Source organism: Panthera uncia, chromosome D4 (assembly GCF_023721935.1).
Source record: "Panthera uncia isolate 11264 chromosome D4, Puncia_PCG_1.0, whole genome shotgun sequence".
NCBI classification, from domain to species: Eukaryota; Metazoa; Chordata; class Mammalia; order Carnivora; family Felidae; genus Panthera; species Panthera uncia.
In genome coordinates, this window is record NC_064807.1 from 63,105,872 (window position 1) to 63,124,232 (window position 18,361).

The 18,361-nt window shown below is 34.0% G+C and overlaps 1 pseudogene; it reads left to right on the forward strand.

The window, feature by feature from the left end:
• LOC125921348 (40S ribosomal protein SA-like) overlaps nucleotides 1-14,049 on the forward strand; it is a 63,127-nt pseudogene extending 49,078 nt beyond the window's left edge.
• The last annotated feature ends 4,312 nt before the right edge of the window (nucleotides 14,050-18,361 follow it).

The window sequence follows — 18,361 nt, forward strand, 5'->3', positions numbered from 1 at the left end:
TGCTTAAGATATATACATAGCAGAACTGAGAGCAAAATCTATACGTTGGATATGTTGTGAAAAGAGCATAGCTGTTGTAGGAAAATAGAGCTTAGTTGAAATATTAGCTCTGCCAATTACCAATGAAACCTTAGTTTTCTTATCTTTAAAATGAAAAGATAAATGATGTTTATCTTAGAGTATCACAGGAATTAAGCGCAAAAAAACATGGAAAGTCTTATAACATTATTTTGAACAAAGTATATCATCAATCATGTTAGGTTATGTTATTTTATGATTGCACTATTATCCCACCATTTAGCACTGCTGAATTACTTGAAGAATAAATAGGGTTGCTCTAGGATAATAGCAGCTGCCTACATCTAAATTTCTCAACACGTCGTCCCAGATAAGCATAATATGAACAAACAAAATACAACAAAGAAATATGAAATAAAAGCACATGCTTCACAACTTAGCAATACTAGGAGGCAGAGATTTTCACAGGTGAAACTATTTATAGAGAAACATACACCAAATTTCACTAGTGCATACTGTACACGAAAGGAATGAGGGAGAGGAGAAGTAAAAGACTCTGAAAAAGAGAAGGGAGTGGGAGGTCTTATACAAAGCACAGATAAAATCACCTACAGGAAGAGAAAGGCTAACACTAAATTTGAAATACTCATCACACATCTAGGACTTAACGGGTCACAAGTTAAAACCTACCATAAAACCTACCATAAAAGGGGTTCAAGGAGAAATGGACCAGAAGTGACAACCTCAAATAAGCATTTTTTTTCCTAGGAAGAAAGCGGATATATAGAGACAAACAGTCCTTCTTAGAGAAATGTCAATAATGGGATAGAAGACATGATGGGATATCCAGAAATAGGAGAAAGTCAGACCAACTGTCTATGAAGCTACTATATTAAACATACAGAGAATTTAAATCAGCTGATTAAAATTTCTCACAACAAAAGAACTTCAAAATGAAAGGCAACTGTGCTAAAACACTGAAAATCCTCAGTCAAGCATGAGTAAATATTAAACTAGAGTGGAATATGAAATTCAAAAATTAAGAATGAATTTAGAATGAATTTGATTTTAAAAATTGTGGCATGAAATATAATGAGAGTTGATTTAACTTAAAAAAATTGATTTTAATACAGTCAATCTCGCTATTAAAATGAAAAATAATTACAAAATACCCAAGAGAATATAGATTGAAATAATCTAGTAAGGGCCTTTGAATAATGATAGGAAAAATAGTCAAGAGAATAAAAATTACATTCTAAAAAGGATCAGATTAGAAGTGACTGAAATGGAAGACAGGCAAAAAACTAACCAACCAACCAAAAAACAAACAAACAAGTAACCTATTAAACACACTATATATATAATTTGAAAATATGAAGAAGAAAAAGAAAATAAAAAACCAGAAATGTTTAAAATTATCATACAAGAAAAATGTTCTTTTTTCAAAAAAAAACTCACATGAACTTGGGAAAATTGACACAGAAAAATCCACTATGACACATAATTTAGTAAAACTGTTGAGCCAAAATTCACAATATAGATATAACATTTTAAATTTTGCTGTGCCCAGCAACCACATATTGAAGCAGAAACTACAGAGGGTGAAAGAAGAAAAAGAAATACTCTGATGATTGAATACTGTGATGTAACATTTTTAGTGCAAGATATGTCAAGAGATTAAAAAGTCAGTAACGAGGTGCCTGGGTGCTCCGTTGGTTGAGTGTCCAGCTCTTGATTTTGGCTCAGGTCATGATCACAGTTCATGGGATTGAGCCCCACATCAGGCTCTGCACTGACAGCAAAAAGCCTGCTCAGGATTCTCTCTCTGCCTCTCTCTCTCTCTCTGTCTCTCTCTCTGTCTCTCTCTCTCTCTGTATGTCTTTCTTTCTCAAAATAGTAAATAAACATTAAATGAATAAATATAAAAAATAAAAATAAAAAGTTAGTAAGAATAAGATCTAAGGAAGATCTTATGGCTATATATTACATAGTATATCGTGATAATAGCAAATATATGTGTTCTTCTCAAGGACCTGTCACAGTTATAAAATACTGATCATATATTAGGTTGCCAAAAAAAAAAAAAAAGAACAAATTCCATAAAATATAACAATTGCAAACAACATACTCTGATCATAATGGGATAAACTAAAACTTAAATTTAAATTTAAAAATAAAATTATTTTTATCTAAGTTATGTAAGTTATCAATATCTAAGTTAATTATAAAATATATAACCTTTTATTAAACAGCACTGAGTGGAGATAAAACAATAAATGAAGAATTTCTGAAAAATAATGATGATGAGTGGCACCTGGGTGGCTCAGTTGGTTAAGCGCTGACTCTTGATTTTGGCTCAGGTCATGATCTCACAGTTAGTGAGTTTGAGCCCCATGTCAGGCTCTGCAATGACAGCACCAAGCCTACTTGGGATTCTGTCTCTCCTCTCTCTCTGTCCCTCCCCCACTTGCTCTCTCTCTCTTCCTCTGTCTCTCAAAATAAATAAAAATAAACTTTAAAAAAATGATGATGAAAACAAAACATATCAAATCCATGACATGTTATTTTAAGCAGTGATCATTAGTCCCTGACTAAAAATACAAGAAAAAGCTCAACAGTGTGATCCAGAAAAAGCACAATGAAAAAATAATACATAGTAGATAACAGAAAAGGTAGACAACAGAAAAAATAGCAGATCATATTAATAAATGAAATCTTGGTTTTTGAACAGAGTTGAAAAATCAGTTGACAAATTTGATTAATTAAAAAGTGAGGCAGCACCAGCGTAGAAAACAAGAAATGACAAATGGGAAATAAATATCCACACATAAGAAATTTTTAAAAAATCTGAAGTTATTACTTGGTATATCTCTATACACGTAAATATGAAAAGCAAATGAACCAGATCATTTCTTAGCCAAATACAGTTTACCAAAATGAATCCCAGTGAAGATTAAAGGATTAAAGAGACCAATTTACATATATGGATATACAGGAAGTTATCAAGAGAACATCCCATTTAAAATGCACTGGTTAACAGCTGTACAAGGAAATTCAACAAATCTTTGGAAAATAGAGGGCATTAATTCTACATAACTTCAGAGCATTAAAAAACTGAACAAAAATCTCCTAATTCATTTAATGAATCAAGTATTAAATTGATGAATACCTGACAAATAGTACAAGAACAACAGATTGGTATCGTGATTGTTGATGTAATATTCCAAAAATAAAAATATTGCAGATAAATCACATTAAGAGATGTTACCATGAGATGATACTAAAATAATGCTATATGTCAGGGCGCTATAATGGGTGCTATAATAATGCTATATGGGTGGCTCAGTCGGTTAAGTGTCCGACTTTGGCTCAAGTCATGATCTCACAGTACGTGAGTTCGAGCCCCAAATAGGGCTCTGTGCTTACAGCTCGGAGCCTGGAGCCTGCTTTGGATTCTGTGTCTCCCTCTCTGTCTTCCCCTCCCCCACTCATGCTCTATCTCTCTCTATCTCTCAAAAATAAAAATTAAAAAATTCAAAAAAAATAATAAAATAATGTTATATGTCAATTGTGTCTCAATAGAAAGAAAAAAAGAAGGAAGGAAGAGAAAGAGAGAAAAATAGTGTTTATTTCATGGGGATATTAGAAGGACCAAAAGTGTTTCTATGTATGAAGTGTCAGAAAAGTGCTTGGCTCAAAAAATATTGATCATTATTATTGAATAAATTAAAACATTAGGTGAGTATAACACACACATATACACAGAGATTATACCAGGATTTATACATATGGGTATGATTGTGTCAGAAGATATGTACTCACTTTCTTCTGGTCTTAGATAATAGCACTGTGATAACCAAGAGAAGAAAAATTATCTGAGTATCGTGAATGTCCTAGCATACTACTTAAAGAGTTTTCAGGTTCAGGGCACGGAGTGGTAATCCAAAGAGAACCAAGAATCTTACTGATATACATGATAAAGATTATTGTTGGAAAAGCCATGGTAGCTAGAATTTGAGAAGGAGTCTCTCTTATGAGAGAGATTTTCATGGAGAATTTGAGAGATCTAAAAAGATTCGCCTCAACTTTTTGACTGAAAACTAATCTGCACATGTGGGAGAGGAAATTATGTGAGAAAAATGAAAGAATCACTTGAGGGCAATATATTAATATACTCATATTATTCACAGAGATTAGTTTGTGTTTCCACCTGTCAGAATGAAAAAACTTCATAGTGCATGAGTAATGGAGTAGAGTCTTCAGATCTACTCTAAATCTATTTTCCTTGTTTGAGAAAAACAGTAACACATTAAATATAACAAGAAAAAATATATCAAAACCTCAAATGGAATCCTGGAGATCAAAAATGAAAAAGAAAACACAAACATACTGGATAGGATAAGCAGTATATTTGAAACAGCAGAAGAAAATATCAGTATACTTCAAAAATATACAAAATGCAATAAGACAAAAAAAGAATTAAAAATAATAGACAAAGATTCAATAAGCTGTAGATCAATATCAAACAGCCTAACATTTTTTTTTGTTTTCATTTTAATTCCAATTAGTTAACATACAGTGTGATAGTTTCAGTGTACAATACAGTGATTTAAAACTTCCACACATCACACTGTGCTCATCCCAAATGCCCTCCTTAATCTTCATCACCAATTTAACCCATCCCCCTGCTCACCTCCCCTCTGGTACCCATTAGTTTGTTTTTTATAGTTAAGAATCTGTTTCTCGGTTTGCCTCTCTTTCTTCCTCCTATGATCATTTGTTTTGTTTCTTAAATTCCATGTTTGAATGAAATAATATGGTATTTGTCTTTCTCTGCCTTATTTCACTTAGCATTATATTCTCTCTCTCCATCCATGTCATTGCAAATAGCAAGATTTCATTCTTTTCTATGGCTGAGTAATATTCCATTGTATACATATACCACTTCTTCTTTATCCATTCATCAGTTGATGGGTATTTGGGCTGTTTCCATAGTTTGGCTATTGTAAATAGTGCTATTATAAACAGGAGTGTATGTATCCCTTTGAATTAGTGTTTTTGTATATTTTGGGTAAACACCCAGTAGTGTGATTGCTGGGTCACAAGGTAGTTCTATTTTTATCTTTTGAGAAAACTACATACTGTTTTCCACAGTGGCTGTACCAATTTGCATTTCTACCAATAGTTCACAAGTGTTCCTTTTTCTCCACATCCTCGCCAACGCTTTTAGTTTCTTGCGTTGTTGATTTTGGCCATTCTAACAGGCAAAGTGACAGCTCGTTGTAGTTTTGATTTGTATTTCCCTGATGATGAATGATGTTCAGCATCTTTTTATGTGTCTATTGGCTATCTGTATGTCTTCTTTGGAAAAATGTTTACTCATGTCAATATGCCCATTTTTAATTGTATTATTCATTTTGGGATGTTGAGTTTTAGACATGTTTTATATATTTTGTATACTAGCCCTTTATCAGATATGTCATTTGCAAATATCTTCTCCCATTCCATAGATTGCCTTTTAGTTTTGTTGATGGTTTCCTTCACTGTACGGAAGATTTTACTTTGGTGTACTCTCAATAGTTTAATTTTGCTTTTGTTTCCCTCACCTGTGAGACATATCTAGAAAAAAGTTGTCACGGCTGATGTCACAGAAGTTACTATCTGTGTTCTCTTCTCGAGTTTGTATGGTCCCACATTTAGGTTTTAAATCCATTTTGAATTTATATTTGTGTATGATGTAAGAAAGTTGCCCAGTTTCATTTTTTTTTTTTTTGCATGTTGCTGCCTAGTTTTCCCAACACCATTTGTTGAAGAAACTATATATTTTAAAAAAGTGTTTATTTATTTATTTTGAGAGAGAGAGCACACACAAGCTGGGTAAGGGCGGAGAGAGAGAGAATCCAAAGCAGACTCACCACTGTCAGTACAGAGCCCAACACAGGGCTCAATCTCACTAACCAAGAGATCATGACCTGAGCTGAAATCAAGAGTTGGATGCTTAACCAACTGAACCGCCCAGGCACCAAGTAGATATTCTTTCCTGCTTTGTTGATTAGTTAACCACATAAATGTGGCTTTATTTCTGGGCTCTCTATTCTGTTCTATTGATCTATGTGTCCATTTCTGTGCCAGTACAATACTGTTTTGATGACTACAGCTTTATAATTTAACTTGAAGTCCAGAAATGTGATGCCTTCAGCTTTGTTTTTCTTTTTCAAGATTACTTTGGCTATTCAGTGTCTTTGGTGGTTGCTTACAAATTTTAGTAATGTTTGTTCTAGTTTTGTGAAAAATATTGTTGGTATTTGGATAAGGATTGTATGAACTGTGTAGATTGCTTTGGATAGTAAAAATATTTTAACAATATTTGTTTTTCCAAACCATGAGCATGGAATGTCTTTCCATTTATTTGTGCTTTCTTCAGTTTCTTTCATCACTGTTTGATAGTTAGCATCTCAAAAACAAATCACACTTGATTGTAGTAAATTTTTTAATGTATTGTTGGGTTCGGTTTGCTAATATTTAATTGGGAATTTTTGAGTCCATGTTCAGGGATATTGGCCTATAGTTCCTTTTTTAGTAGAGGCTCTATCTGGTTTTGGTACAGGGTAATGTTGGCCTCATAGAATGAGTTGGAAGTTTTCCCTCCTTTTATATTATTTGGAATAGTTTGAGAAGAGTAAGTATTAACCCCTCTAAATGTTTGGTAGAGTTCACCTGTGAAGCCATCTAGTCCTGGACTTTTGTTTGTTGGGAGTTTTTTGATTACTAATTCAGTTTATTTGCTGGTTATTTGTCTGTTTAACTTTTTTGTTTCTTTTTGTTTCACTTTTGGTAGTTTATATGTTTGTAGTATTTTATCCATTTCTTCTAGGGTGTTCGAGTTGTTGGCATATAGTTTTTCATAATATTCTCTTATAATTGTATTTCTGTGGTGTGGTTGTTATTTCTCCTCTCTCACTTGTGGTTTTATTTATTTGAGTCCTCTATTTTTTTATAAGCCTGGCTAGAGGTGTATCAATTTTATTAATTTTTTTTTCAAAGAACCAGCTTCTAATCTGTTCTGTTGTTTGTTGTTGTTGTTGTTGTTGTTGTTGTTGTTGTTTAGTTTCTGTATAACTTATTTCTGATCTAATCTTTATTATAATTTCCTTCCTTCTGCTGGTTTTAGGTTTTGTTTGTTGTTCTTTTTCTAACTACTTCAGATATAAGGTTACATTGTTTCTTGGTTTTTTTCCTGCTTCTTAAGGTATTACTGAAAACTTCCCTCTTAGTACCACTTTTGCTGCATCCCAGCGGTTTTGGACCGTTTTGTTTTCATTTTCATTTGTTTCCATGTACTTTTTATTTTCTTCTTTTATTTTCTGGTTGACCCATTCATTATTTAGTAGCATGTTATTTAAACTCCATGTATTTGTGGTCTTTCCAGTTTTTTTTTCTTCTAGTTGACTTGTAATTTCATAGTGCTGTGGTCAGAAAATATGCATAGAATGATTATGATCTTGAATTTGAGGCTTTTTTTATGGACTAATATGTGATCCACTCTGGAGAATGTTCTGTGTGCACTTGAAAAGAATGTATATTCTGGTGTTTTAAGATGGAACATTCTGAACAAATCTGTTAAGTCTGTCCCAGTGTGTCATTCAAAGGTTTTGTTTCCCTGTTGATTTTCTGTTTCTGTCCATTGATGTAAGTAGGGTATAGAAGTACCCTATTATTATTGTATTATTATTAATTGGATCTTGTATGTTTGTTATTGTTTTATGCATTTTGGCGCTTTCATGTTGAGTGCATATATATATTTACAATTGCTATATCTTCTTATTGGATTGTTCCCTTTATGATTATATTGTATGATTCTTTGTCTCCTGTTACAGTCTTTACTTCTTTATTTATTATTTTTTATTATTTTCTTACAGTTTTTATTTTAAAGTCTACTTTGTCTGATAGAAGTATTGCTACTCCGGCTTACCTTTGATGTTCATTTGCATGATAGGTGTTTCTCCATCCTCTCACTTTGAATCTGCAGGTGCCTTTGGGTCTAAAGTGAGTCTCTTAAGCCAGCATGTAGAAGGGTCTTGTTTTTCTATCAATCTATGTCTTTTTATTGGAACATTTGTTCCATTTACATTCAAAGTAATTATTGATATATATGTATTTATTGTAATTTTATTATTTGTTTTGTGGGTTGTTTCTGAAGATTTTTTTTCTGACCCTTTCTTCTCTTTCTCTCTTTTGTGGTTTGCTGATTTTCTTTAGTGATATATGTGTCTTTATTCTTTGCATATTTATTACTGGTTTTTGATATATGGTTACCATTAGGTTTGTATATACTCTCTTCTGCATATAGCAGTCTACATTAAGTTGATGGTCATTTAAGTTTGAACCCATTTATTGCTCCTCTCCTTCCCATGTTTTAGGCATATACTGTTATATTTTATATCCTTGTATTCAAATAGCCTAACATAAATTTAATTAAAGCCACTGAAGCTGGAGGTGAGGGACTGAAAAAACATTGAAGAAAAATGATAGCCAGAGTGTTCCAAATTTGAAGAAAATTATACATGGGAAAATTCAAGCAGTTCAAGAGACCACAAAAAATTTAGAATAAAGAAAATCATTTAAAGAGACATCATAATTAAATAAATGAAAATCACATAAAGGGAAAATATTAAAGGCAGTCAAAGAAAAATGACACATTGATTACAGATAAATAGACAAACAGATAAATGTGTGATAGAATAAATCCTTTCCTGATAATAGAATTCTAATTACTTTAGAATGGATTATGACTTAGAAAGTTACTATTTTAAAATTAATGTAGTAAATTACATTCTGGTAAGAACTATTGATGGGGAATAAAACCATGGAGTGGAGGGAGTATTGTGGAATGGTATATTACATAATCTCAAATAGCCCCCTTATAAATGTAGTAATGACAAAATGAAAAATGGTAGCTAAGTGGTGAAGGAATAAGAAAATACCATAGCAGGTCTTACAGTGTGGTGGGCAGACTTTTAGATGGCTCCCAATTATACTCTCTTCCTGGTAGCCATGACTATTATAAACTCATTTCATTGAATATGGGCAGGACCTGCTACTTAAATCAATAATACAGCAAAGATAATGAGATGCCACTTACAAGACAACACTACATAAGTTTGTAACCCATGTTGCAAGTAGACTCTCTCCCTTGATGCTTTTGATGAAGCAAGCTGCTATATTCTGAGCTGTCCTGTTGAGAGGCTCATGGAATTCAGGGAAGCTTCAGACCAATAGCCAGCAAGAAACTAAGGACTACAGTCCTATGGCATGCAAGGGTTTGAATTCTGCCTATAACCATGTGTGATTTAAAGCAGATCCTTTTGCAGTTGAGCCTTGAAATACCACAGCTCAACTGACACTGATTATAGCAACATATGATTCTGAAGCCAGTTGAGCCACACCACTTTTCTGACCTAGTGAAACTGCCATACAATAAAGTTGTGTATTCTTTAAGCTGCTAATTTTGTGGCCCCACAGCTAGGCAACAGTAGATAATTAAGACACCAAGCTGTCAAAATTAACATTATTAAAATGAGATAAATAGGAATTCTATTCCTACTGGAATATATGCTACTGGATATGGTACTCTGAAAAAGATACATTGCTTATGTAGTGTCCTAGTCTATAACGCATACTTGAAGCTATTCATGTGGAGACATCAGCAAATCCTAAGTTGAGGAATATTCTATAAAATTACTGGTTATATTCTTTAATGATATGAAAGAAAGAAACTACAAGAAACTGGTCTAGGTTGAAGGAAACTAAATAGACATGACAGCTAAATACAATTTCTGACCGAAGACCAAATCTTATACTAGAAAATAAAAAACAATAAAGCATATCACTGTGACAAGTGATGAAACTGGAATATTCAATGTAAAGTTTATAAAAGTTATATTGATGTTACATTTCTTGTATTTGATTACTGTATTATGGATTATAGATATGTGATTAAATAATTTTGGTCTTAGGAAATGCATGCTGAAGTATCATGGGTTTATAAAACTATTATATGATTTCATATAGAGAAGATAAAGCAAATGTGGGAAAGCGTTAAAAATTAATAACCCTGCAAAAATTGTTATTTTGTATAATTTTTGTAATGTTCTCTCAGTTTAAAATTATCTTGCAATAAAATGGTAGAAATAATGACAAACAGACAATCAATTGTTCCCGAATACATTGTATTACACTGAGAAACCTAACAGAACTTAGTATTTCTCAGGATACAACCAAGAGACTGTCACACATTGAGCCCTATACATCGTTAGTTAAAAATGCACAAACTATTAATGCCTTTTAGCTTCTACTAGCTTGCAGAAATCTTGACATGTAGAGGTAGAAAAAATGCAATTTTTCTCCATTTCTAGTTTAGAAAGTATTCTTATGCATTTTATCAAAAGCCAATTAAAATTCCATGCCACTGCCAAAAAGAACATGAACACGAAATTTAGCAAAGGTAGATAAATCACTAGGACACTGGGAATTGACTGTGGGGGAAAAACTTGAATATTGCAGCAAAACTAGGCCATCTATTCACTTCAGCAGGAATCGATAGCTTATAATTTATCTGCAGGGCTGACTGAGAAAAGAAAGGGAAAGCCACAGTATCATTATCACCATCATACAATTACTTACATGTTAATTGGTAATCAACTGTGATGATATACATAGCTCTGAAAAATAGGGAAAGAGAAGGATCTGAATAGGACATGGAAAGAGCAAAATTTTAGTTTCAGGGAAAACATAAGCCGTTTTTCTCTCTACAACTTTCTCTCTGATCCCCTGGCTGAAAAAAAAAAATGTAATTGGATTTTACTAAGTTACCACTGCCTCCTTGGTAATTACAGTGACATAGTGAAATTTAAAGTTTCAGAGCATATATATATATATATATATATATATATATATATATACTCTACATTATTTTACTCTGCAATTTTCAAAATGTTATTTTATGACATAACTTCAAAACCAAAAGAGTGTTTAAAACTTGTTGGCAGGCTGGATGGCTCAAGAGATTTGTAATAGGTTATACACTGCCTTTGATTTCTAGGTCATTGCTTTAAATCCATTCTGCTTAATGACTATTGGCTGTTTAAAGTGAAATGAACTGGTGAGTTTAGCAGAGTCCCATAGTCATTTGTATTATCTACTACCTTTTACAAAAAGTTTGTATATAGAGTCTCTAGTCACCCCTGTGCCTCAACAGCAAGTTGAGAGATTCAAGTTAGAAATATGGGTCAAAATTGAGATGCAATCACTTTTTTGACCATATAATTGTCAACAACTAGCTTGCCTTCTTTTAGACTTAATTTCTTCATTTTTTACATTTGTGTCTAAATGTGGGTGTATTTCACAAATAAATCATCTACTTCACTGAATTGTTTTATCAAATAAATACTTTATGTGACCATAGCAACACTTTAAAATTTTTTTTAATGTTTTTATTTCTTTTTGAGACAGAGAGAGACAGAGCATGAGCAGGGGAGGGGCAGAGAGAGAGGGAGACACAGAACCCGAAGCGGGCTCCAGGCTCTGGGCTGTCAGCACAGAGCCTGACATGGGGCTCGAACCCACGGACTGTGAGATCGTGACCCGTGCTGAATTCGGACACTTAACCAACTGAGCCACCCAGGCGCCCCATAGCAACACTTTTTGAGGGTCTTGTAAGGGATAAATATTGCAGTTCACATTACTTCATTTAATTTTATGTGATGCCTATAACTCACTGTGAAGTAGTTGCTATTTTTTTAATAAATGGAAAAACCACCTTACAAACATTATGCAGCTTCCCTAAAACACATAGATTGTTTCTGAAAGTACGTAATCATTCATTTAATGATTAAGTCAACAGATATTACTGATTCAACTTAATTCTATCAAATATTGTCCAAGGCACTGGAGAGACAGTGGTGAACAAAAGGAACAAATACCAAGTCCTAGAATAATCCAGAATAGATTAGAGTAATCCAGAAAAAACTCTAGGGAAGGTGACATTTAACCAGAGACCTGAATAATGACAAGGAGCCATGTCCTTTGTCAATGTGCTAAGATTGATGTGCAAACTTACTATAATCCAATTTAGGTCTATCCATATTTCTTTGAAGTCTTAATTTCTCTTTTTTGTCTTTCTACTGATTTTAAAAGACAGATAATTTAGCAAATTATCAGAGATTACCAACCCAAAGTTGGAGGTTATTTCACAATCCTAAAAATAGAGGGAAGAAAAAGAAAGACAGTTGAGGAAAATGAAGATAGCTTTACATAGTTCATAATAAAATGTGAAGTTTAATTTGGTCTATGCCACTTGCCTGTCATGTGATTTATGATTTGGCCAGATTCCCTCCTTCTTCTCACATACACACACAAAATGCTTTTGTACAGTATATTCAGTTGCTTTGAGGATTAAATGAAATGACTTTTATAAAATATCTGTGATATAGTTAGTGCTCATGAAATAGGAGTACCTGGAATTGGGAGAGGGATGGAAATTGAGAATTCTCTTATCTAGAAAATTTTTTAAAGATTGTGACTCATCTTCTTTATGATAACATGCCATTGGGAGCCAGCCATGTTAGGAATTTTATTTTATTTTACTTTTTAATGTTAATTTAATTTTGAGATGGGGGAAGGGCAGAGAGAGAGGGAGAGAGAGGATCTGAAGTGGACTCTGCACCGACAGCAGAGAGCCCCATGTGAAAATCAAACTCACAAACCATGAGATCATGACCTGAGCCAAAGTCAGATGCTTAACCGACTGAGCCACCCAGGCACCCCAGGGATTTTAAAATATGAAAGTAATATGAAATAAATTGTAAAGAAAGAAAGATGGTTCTTTGTGACTCAAGAACATATCTGTTGTAAGCAAACCTGGAAACACATCCATCTATTCATTCTCCACTCAGAGTTCTTAGTTATCTATTCTCACATTGTGTGCTACACGTTAGAGAAATAAACTAATATTCCCCTTCAAAAAAAGTAAAACGAATATGATTAAATACCATTAACAATGTGCAGAAGTTGAGAATAGACCTAACCTTTCTGTGCTACCCAAGGAGGTGTCCATACGGCATTGTTCTTCATCCCCTTGGTAACTCAAAGGGAAACTTTCACAGTGAAGGAGGAGGATGTCCTTAAATTACTTGTAGCAGGAACCCACTTAGGTGGCAACAACCTTGACTTCCAAATGGAACAGCACATCTACAAAAGGAAAAGTGATGGTGCCTGCATCATAAATCTGAAGAGAACCTGGGAAAGGCTTCTGTTGGTAGCTCATGCCACTGTTCCCAATGAAAACCTGCCTGATGTCAGTGTCATATTATCCAGGAATACTGGCCAGCAAGCTGTGCTGAAGTTTGCTGCTACTACTGGAGCCACTCCGATTGCTGGCTGCTTCATTTCTGGAATCTATACTAACCATATCCAGGCAGCTTTCTGGAAGCTGAGACTTCTGGTGGTTACTGATCCCAAGGCTGACCACCAGCCTCTCACAGAGGTGTCTTATGTTAACCTGCCTACCATCGCTCTGTGTAACACAGACTCTTGTCTGTACTCTGTGAACATTGTCATCACTTGCAACAGCAAGGGAGCTCACTTAGTGGGTCTGTCTGATGTGGATGCTAGCCTGGGAAGTTCAGCGCATGCGTGGCACTATTGCCCGTGAACACCCAAGGGAGGTCATGCCTGATCTCTACTTCTACAGACATCCTGAAGAGATTGAAAAGGAAGAGCAGGCCACTGCTGGAAAGGCTGTGATCAAAGAGGAATTTCAGGATGAATGTACTGCTCCAGCTCCTGAGTTCACGGCCACTCAACCTTAAGTCCCAGACTGGTCTGAAGGCGTCCAGGTGCCCTCTGTGCCTATTCAGCAGTTCCCTACTGAAGACAGGAGTGCTCAGTCTGCCACTGATGAGTGGTCTACAACTCCCACTCCTCTAGCCACTAGCCACTGAATGGGCAGGAACAACCACTGAGTGGTCTTAAGCTGCTCTTCCACAAAGGCATACAAAATGAAAAGAAGGTTGGTGGAAAATAAACTGTTTGTTAAAAAAAATGGGGGTGACTGGGTGGCTCAGTGGGTTGAGAGTCCGACTTTGGCTCAGGTCATGATCTCACAGCTCATGAGTTCAAGCCCCGCATCGGGCTGTGTGCTGACAGGTCAGAGCCTGGAGCCTGCTTCTGATTCTGTGTCTCCCTCTCTCTCTGCCTCTAACCCACTAGCATTCTATCTTTGTCTCTCTCAAAAATAATAAATAAACATTAAAAAATTTTTAAAAATGGACCTGAATTTCGTTTTAGACTCTATCACATCTTCAAATTTTGAAATTAGAATTGTAAAGAAAACATTTTCCTCTACTTAGAGCAAATTGGACAGTTTACATATAAATATTGTAGAGTCCTGAGAAATAAGCATTATTAGTCTAAAATGTTTCTATTGATGTTTCAAATTTAAGCAATAGGAATAAGATTGGAGCTGAACCCATAGCCAACTGAGCTTCAGGGTTGCTATCTTTCAGCCTCACAATATTTTTCAGTGATACATATATCTTTCAAAATATTTAAGTTTGTGTTAAGAATATTCTAAGACCTAGGGGTGCCTGGGTGGCTCAGTCGTCTGGGCATCCACCTTTGGCTCAGGTCATGATCTCACGGTTCGTAGGTTTGAGCCCCGTGTCAGGTTCTGTGCTGACAGCTCAGAGTGTGGAGCCTGTTTCAGATTCTGTGTATCCCTCTCTCTCTGCCCTCCCCCACTCATGCTCTGTCTCTCTCTGTCTCAAGAATAAATAAATATTTTAAAAAATGTTTAAAAAGAATATGGGCTGTAACATTATTTAAAAAAAAAAAGAATATTCTATCTAAGACCTATACCTATTATTAATGAGGCAATGTTTTATTCTTTTATACAAGAAAATAACATTAAATGAGATACTTTATGGAAATCTCTCCAAATAAGTGGTCAAGTCATTGCTGTTATTGATTCCTTGTGAGGAAACATAATTGCAGAGATATAGATTTTTTTAACTATAATATTTAATCTTTTGGAAGGAAACCTAATGCTCATGACAGATCAACACCCAGAATATCCATGGGCAAGTTAATTGCTCAGTTGATGACAGGATTGATTAGGCAGAAAAACAATTTCTATGAAGCATAAAATTTGGGAAATGAACTGTTTAATTTAATGAGCAGAATTACTGTTTAAATCATTCATGGCTGATTCTATTATTAGTTCTACAAGTATTAAGGTGAACATCAACTCTTATCATTTATGATACCACAGACTATTAGTGTTAGATCTTTCCTGGAAAGTCTTATTGAAGTATTTTCATACAAGTATACTATGGAGAAGACATGAAATACTAAAAATAACACTAATGAGATTAATATACAATCACTCTTCTGAAAGAGCATTCCAATCAATCTTTAGAATGGAAGAACAAGTACTGCTAAACTCATTATGCTTATGGAAAATTATGAGGCAGTGAATTTAAGCAGCTTGTTCAAGGTCACAAAATAAAATAATTTCTGACATACAGATAAGATTCCATCCTTCAAAGCCCAGCCCAGAGCCTTGTCTACTTAATCTGCACCCTCTGTAATATATAACTGTAACCATTAACTATTTTCACTATTTATAACTGCTGTTCTCTCAAAGGAGATTCTCTTTATACTATTATGTTACATCTATAATATCCTTAAGTAGAACAGAAATATATTCTGTTTAAATTGGAGGATAGTTCCCTTTTTCTCAGCTTAGTCAGTCTTTTCTCAAATACGAAATGAACTACATGATATCACAATCTTGTATGTAGAAAAGTAAAGAGTGCCACTTTTTAAATAAACCAATAGTTGATTTTTTTGTGTGTATACTAGTTATATATTGCTAAGGTGAAATATGATATTAAACTCTAATATTTCTTAGTATGTCAGGGTTTTTTTCTGTTATTCTGGTTTCATTCTAATATCTCATCTTCTATAAATTTGAGATAAAATCAAGTTTTCTCTTTTCTCAAATATTTCTCATTTTGAGACTAAAAAAAAAAAACACCTCAGGATGTTCACTGTTAAAATATAACAGGCATTATTTGCCTTTTCATAGAAGGACAATAGTCAAGCTTCATGGAAAAATGTACCAGGAAACTGCTTTTTATATCTAAGTTATAGACTGAAATGTAAAATTATAAATAATATTTCTGTGCATCTCATTATACTAAAACATCAATAAAGACCATAATTACTGTCTTAAGTTTTATGTGGAGAAAAGTTAACTCCTTTACTGGCCCTTGTTTGCTATAAGACAAGAATACACTCTGACTTATCTCAGGGCAGTCTTCTACTCTCTGGGTTTTTTTCTGCTTTTTAGCTATGGCTATTTCTGGTTACAAAGTTCATTAAAGGATAGATAATACTTCTTTACTATTCAACCGTTACTCTATTTTTGTTCAGTCACATGTAAGAATCTTTTCCTTTAGTAGCCCGCATATGCCCATTCAAATCTTACAGTTTAGGAATGTTTTTTATCAAAAATATTTTTTATCTGGGGCTGCTGGGTGGCTCAGTTAAGCGACCAACTTCGGCTCAGATCACGATCTCACGGTTCGTGAGTTCGAGCCCCATGTTGGGCTCTGTGCTGACAACTCAGAGCCTGGAGCCTGCTTCAGATTATGTGTGTCTCTCTCTGTCCCTCCTCTGCTTGAACTCTGTCTCTATCTCTCAAAAATAAAGAAACATTAAAAAATTTTAAATGTATTTTTTATCAAAAAATAAAGTTTGGAAAGGTGTGCAGCACAAGAAATATTGAAATATCAGAGCATACATAACAATGAAAAGCAACTGATCTCTCATATCATTCTGTAATGATCAATGCATAATTACTTTGGAAAACTGTCTATTAACGCCAATAAAAACTGACATATGCATTCTCTGTGTGCATTACATATGTGTAGCAAAAGACATCTACAAGAATGTTAATTGAAAATTTTTCTCCAATGATTTCAAAATGTAAACTACCCAAATGTTCCTCACTGGTAAAATTAATAATTAAAATGTGGCTTATTCACATATTCATTCATTGGAATACTGTACAGTGACAAAAACAAATTGTTACAACAAATAAAACATAAATGAATCTCACAAACATAATTTTAAGTAAAAGAAACCAGACATCAAAGTGAACATTTGGTATAATTGCACTTAAATTAAGTTTAAGATTAATCTTATGATGGTAGAAATCAAATTAATCTACATGGTCTGTATTTTGACCTGAGTGGGGATTACATAGCTTTGGTCATTTTGAAACACATTATTTGAACTCTAAACTGTCTTTTACATGTCATACTTCAGTACAATTGTGGTCCCCTCTAAAATGCAGTAAATCAACTTGGCCATCTAATTTTGTTTGGGGTTTAAATTTGTTCTTGTTTTAAATTTTTTTTTCAGAGTGAGAAAAAGGAACAATGTCAAACAATATTAGATAGAATGAAATTCTCTGTTTTGTTAATTGGTTGAAGAAGATTTCAAATACAGTCTACGGACTTGAAATGCTGAACTGGTGTATCACTTTGGTCAAGGGCAAAACCTGTTAACAACAACATCTTTCAATGGAGCAATAAAAAGCTACTGATGATGGGAATTTGAAGGGTTCAGATCTGAGTGGTTTTAAGCTCTGTAGTCAACCAAATGATACTGGATTGAGTCTAACATAAACACTAATAGAAAAAAAAAAGGAAATTCACATCACTTAATATATCTTTTATCTGGTCTGGTTTTTAGTGAGAGCTTCCTGAAGGTAAAAACTTCACTAAAACCCATTGGTAATGACAGTTTGAATGCCACCAATAATGGCTGCCTAAGAATACCAGGGAAATAAAAGTATTACTCAACTGCAGAACACAAGAAAACATACCTCTGCAGCTTATGACATATCAAGTGCATTGTTAAGGCCTAATTCTGGTTCCAGTAGTTCACCTGTTCTACTTTCATTATCTTTGCTTTCCTATCTGGGGAAGTCCTGGTCTTTGATAACACATGTCATGTTTTATTACCTTCCATTCACTATTCTTAGGTTGTGAATGAACTTCAACTTCAATTTGAGGAGTCCTCTTAACCTATAAAATTATATGTTGTGATGTCACAACATCATCCTTAAAAGTTCTGATAAACAATCTAGTAAATTAATTTTGTGGAATTCCTACTGCTTTGTTTTCTTACTTCCTTTTTCTCAGCCTTTCTGGAAAGGGCTGCTAATGCAGTGAGCCTTGTTTTTGTTGTTGTGAAAGCATATGAAAATTTTAAG